At 41.9% G+C, this 5071-nt stretch overlaps 1 non-coding gene across 1 annotated transcript; it reads left to right on the top strand.

The window, feature by feature from the left end:
- Positions 1-1802: 1802 nt before the first annotated feature.
- Positions 1803-1940, top strand: LOC119927493. The gene has a single exon (XR_005450490.1). It is a non-coding gene; the product is annotated as a small nucleolar RNA SNORA7 (small nucleolar RNA).
- The last annotated feature ends 3131 nt before the right edge of the window (positions 1941-5071 follow it).

Genomic DNA, 5071 nt, shown 5'->3' with positions numbered 1-5071 from the left:
TTATCGGGCTCACACTCTAAGTAGAGCAGTTAGGTGAAAGCATGAAATAAATCTTAGTAGCGGCTGCAGTGAAACCAGGACAGTGTCATGGAGAAAACAGGTGTTAGCAGTGTTTCCCAAGATGCAGAAGATGTTGTCAGATGTAGAGAGGATGGTAGGATCTTCCAAATAAGAGAAATGTCATGAGCAGTAGTTTGGTGTGGGGATGGTCAAGAGGATGTTACAGTTAGCAATATCCACAAATTCCTAAGTGAAGTCATCATTAATAATTACGTCTAGTCCAAAGGTGAACTCTGTGTGTATGTGTGTGTGTGTGCATCTTTGTATATGTATGCATGCTAAATTACCTTTGGGAGCAGGTTAATATGCACCCCAAATGTCTCATAAAGTGTTCTGCATCCCGTGTGAGTTCAGCTAATAGTTGCTAGTGAATTCATTGATAGAGCAAAGGAACTGGATTTCTGATTTGCTTTCCAAATAAGGACACAAATAAATATGCTTCTTCTGAAAAAGCCCAAGTGAATTAGACTTCTGAATATGCAGGTTAAGCTCAATGAGCATTAAAGCCCAGGGAACTACTCTAGGTCAGTAGTTCTATAATAATTCAGTCAGAAAATCACTTTGGCGTGGCCAAGATAATGATCACAATAACTGTGGTATGTCTTAAGTATTTCCTTTGTACCAAGCCCTATATTAAGCACTGGGGTAGATTCAATATATGCAGAGCAGATTCGGTCCTAAGATTGATTCTATCATCTACCCAACTAATTCCTGCTTAGAACCACCAATCTCATTCCCTAAATATCAGTTAAACCCTAGTTCACTCATCTCCTCTTCCTGGGGCAGGTGTCATCCTTGTTTCTGCCAGGAATAAAGAGAACGTGAGGTCTTGGACAACTAACATAGAGTAAAATTCCTTCAGCCTGTGCTGTGTGTTGGTTGGGGGTAGGAGAGGAGAGCAGGGGGAAGGGAGGCAGAGGGTTAGAGGGCCACTATGCTCCTGAATATCCACCCTCCCTCCCCGACAGCACTCTTGCTGCCCCTTAACAATAATTACAGTACTTTTTAAGATCTTACTATTGCCAAGCACTGTTCTAAGTGCGGTGTTAGGTACAAGTTAATCAGGTTGGACACAGTCCCTGCCCCACATGAGTCTCACAGTCTTAATCCCCATTATATGGATTCATTCATTCATTCATTCAGTCGCGTTTATTGAGTGCTTACTGTGTGCAGAGCACTGTACTAAGCTCTTGGGAAGTACAAGTTGGCAACATATAGAGATGGTCCCTACCCAACAACGGGCTCACAGTCTAGAAGTGGGAGAACTGAGGCCCAGAGAAGTAATATGACTTGCCCAAGGTCACACAGGAGACATGTGGTGGAGCCAGAATTAGAACCCAGGTCCTTCTGACTCCTAGTCCTGTGCTCTAGGCACTAAACCATGCTGCTTCTCAATTTTCCGAGCACTGTCTTAAACTCTGGGGTAGATACAAGGTAATCCAGTTCAGATACCGTTCCTGTCTCATATGGGCTGCCAGTCTAAGAGAAAAGGTGATCAGGTGTTCTAATCTCCATTTTACAGATGAGAAAATTTAGGTACAAAGATGTTTAATGATTTGCCCTATGTCAATCTGCAGACAAAAGTCAGAGGGGGATTAGAACCCAGGTCCTCTAACTCTCGGGATTGTCCTCTTTCCACTAGGCCATGTTGTTTCTTTAGCCATAAAGCCAGCTAGCCTCCTAAGTTAAAACCATGGTGTCTCAGCCCCATTTGATTAATTTTGTCCTGCTCATGCCTCTCCTCTGTCTCAGGGTTACACCTGGAGAGTTTCCAGTACTCTATCAGTCATGACTACAGGAGGGAGAGTCAAGCAGATGCCTATCCATTCCATTCCTAGCTCGGGCAGTGGCTAGCGAGTGGGAGGCAGTCTGCTACAAGTCAAAACTCACCTGTGCTTGGCAGCGGTGGCATGGGAGAGTCAAGGGCAGAGACTTGTTTACTGTGCGGAAGGAGGCAATGGTAAACCACTTGCATATTTTTACCAAGAAAACTCTATGGATATGCTACCAGAATGACTGCAGAAGGAAGTGTGGCGTTCTGGGAGAGATGTGTCTATAATAATAATCATAATAATAATAATGGTATTTATTAAGCGCTTACTATGTGCAAAGCACTCCCGCTATGGGTCAGATACAACTTGACAGCATACGACAGCAACAACATGCCTCTCCACCATCTCTCTCCGTACTGCAGATCTGCTCTCTTCACCCACTACTCTCCAACTCACTCACTTTGCCCAGCCTCAGTTTATCTTCTAGCTGAACCTTTCTCTCAACCTCCCACCTTGGTCTCCTCACCCATACTTCCCCTCCCCCCTGCAACTTGGATGGAGGTCCCTCCCCTGCCTAATCCAACAGACTACAGCACTCCCCAAATTCAAAGCCCCCTACTAAATTGCCAAATCCTCTTTCCCTGATTAACACCCCAAATCACATCAACCCCAAAGCCACCTCTAGCACTTGCATATTGATTTTGTACCCATCTTCTGCAACACTTGTCTAAATAAGCATATTCATTTGTACAGTTGTACACCTACTATTTGTTCTGATGGCTATAAACATTTTTATGTCCGACTTCCCCATTAGAGAAGCAGCAGAATTCTTCTCATTCCACATGAGAAGAAGTGTGGCTCAGTGGAAAGGGCACGGGCTTTGGAGTCAGAGGTCATGGGTTCAAATCCCAGCTCCACCAATTGTCAGCTGTGGGACTTTGGGCAAGTCACTTAATTTCTCTGTTCCTCAGTTACCTCATCTGTAAAATGGGGATTAAGACTGTGAGCCCCCTGTGGGACAACCTGATCTCCTTGTAATCTCCCCAGCACTTAGAACAGTGCTTTGCACATAGTAAGTGCTTAATAAATGTCATTATTATTATTACTATTATTAGAGGTTCTTTCTCATTAAAGTATAAACTCCTTGTGGGCAGGGAGTAGGTCCCATCACTGTCATAATACCCCATGTTCTTGGTACAGAGCACTGCACCAAGTGGAGGCTCAATAAATAATACCATCCCTACTATTTATTCATTCATTCATTCAATTGTATTTATTGAGCACTTACTGTGTGCAGAGCACTATACTAAACGCTTGGGAAGTGCAAGTAGGCAACATATAGAGATGGTCCCTACCTAACAATGGGCTCACACTGGATTATGTTTTAGGTGACTAGGCAAGTAACAATTCTGCATAATACCGTATGAGCACTGTCATTTAGAAATCTTTTTTAAAACTAAATTTGAAGCAAGTGTTGTAATAAAGAGTTGTAGATCTAAAGATATGGGTGGTGTATACTAGGAATGAAAAAATATACAGGATATGCATTTAGGCATTCACAGAAAAATGACTGCAGTTATTTGGGGCACCTTAAATAGACCTAAAGATATGGGTGGTGGACATTAGGAATGAAGACATATACAGTACATATATAATACTACATATATATATACACACACATTCAGTGAAAAATGATTCCAGTTATTTGGGGCACTTTAAATACTGTAAGCTTGACCTACGATACACAGTGAAGTTCAATGTAAAAATAAAATTTGCAGTGAATACCATAAGTCCTGTTACACTAGTTGGGATTGCGTCCCATAATTCTTGACTTTGGTAGTGCTTCCCCCAACTTTACTATTCATTAAAACCCACTGAAAAGGGCAGAATTCTCCATTACCGGCATGAACTGAAATGGGTCCCCGAAGACCCACGAATACCTCGGCCGTCAAAGAGCTCCATAAAACGGGTAATATTACTGTTTAGAGCAGAAAGATATCCACTTCTCCAAACAATCTTAGGCCAGCCAACTTAATCCACCTCAAAACCCCATCTTTGAGTTTTCAAGAACCTAAACTCCAACCCAGCTGGTTGCCTTGAGATTCAACTGGCTCAGGAGGATCAAAGGAAAACCTCTATCATCTGTGTTCCATGCTACCTTCCACAAAGTGTCTCTTCAAGAGAGACAGCTATGGAAATGCTTGGTAGCCTATTTTGCAGTAAGGAAAACAGAGCATAGCTCTTATTCCCTCCTTTATATCCCAACGAGATTTGGTAGCTTAACCAGAGCTGCAGTACAAAAAACTCTTGTAGTTCATGTTATATTAATATTGTGGCCTGATTATCAAAAACCATTACTCTTGGTTATCTTGCAAGGCTGAGCCAAGCTGCTATAAGTCAGAGAGAATGTCCACACATCATGCTTTCCATGCTTGTGATAACAGTATTCTAAATGGAAAAGTGCATTTGTAAAATTATTGCTTTTTAAACACTACAGTGGTAATACAGCCAAGGAGACTGTGCTATTGCTTTATTCTTTTTCTGAATAAGTGCATTCAATGCATAAATAAAATGTCAGATTCTTCCATCTTCTCAGTTTCACACAGTTCAGTTTACTTGTGGTCAGACTCGATGGGGTGGGGGTATGATTTTCAAAACGGATGCATTAGTGGGTAGGGGTGCACGTGTCTGCTTTTCTTCTCTGTCTTCCTTTGATGTTGCTTTCAGTTTTACCAATGATGCCTCATGGCTCCATTCTTTTTTTTTTTTTTTTTGGACTGTAATGATACTATATTATAAACCACAACATTTCCCTCTAGAATCAAATCATTGTTTCATGGCTCTTTGTGAGCCCCTTGCATCTAGGATTGTTTCCAGGAGTGATTGTATTCGTATCCTCTTAATGCTAATACCACAGTGGTTGACTTTTTAATTTAGCCTCCTTTTACTGTGATACTTTCCCAGGACTAGTTTTGTACAGGAGAAAGGAGGGAGGGAGAAAGGAAGAAGCACTAATAAAATAAAGATTCAGTGTTAATACTTACTCACCATCTATTTTGGCTATGTTTCATTATACATGCCAGCCCGGTTGGGGATAGGAGATCCATGTTTCTATTTCCCAGGGCACGAGGGACTCTGTTTCTTCCCATCTTCAAAAGCTCCGGTGGTCCTGTACAAATAAAAATATAAGGGGTAAAAGCTATACGGTGCTCTCCATCTTCTCATGCCTTTCTTATTTG

Source organism: Tachyglossus aculeatus, chromosome 4, assembly GCF_015852505.1.
Source record: "Tachyglossus aculeatus isolate mTacAcu1 chromosome 4, mTacAcu1.pri, whole genome shotgun sequence".
Classification (NCBI taxonomy): domain Eukaryota; kingdom Metazoa; phylum Chordata; class Mammalia; order Monotremata; family Tachyglossidae; genus Tachyglossus; species Tachyglossus aculeatus.
Note: the sequence above shows the minus strand (reverse complement) of the source record. Positions and strands in the feature narration are given on the sequence as shown.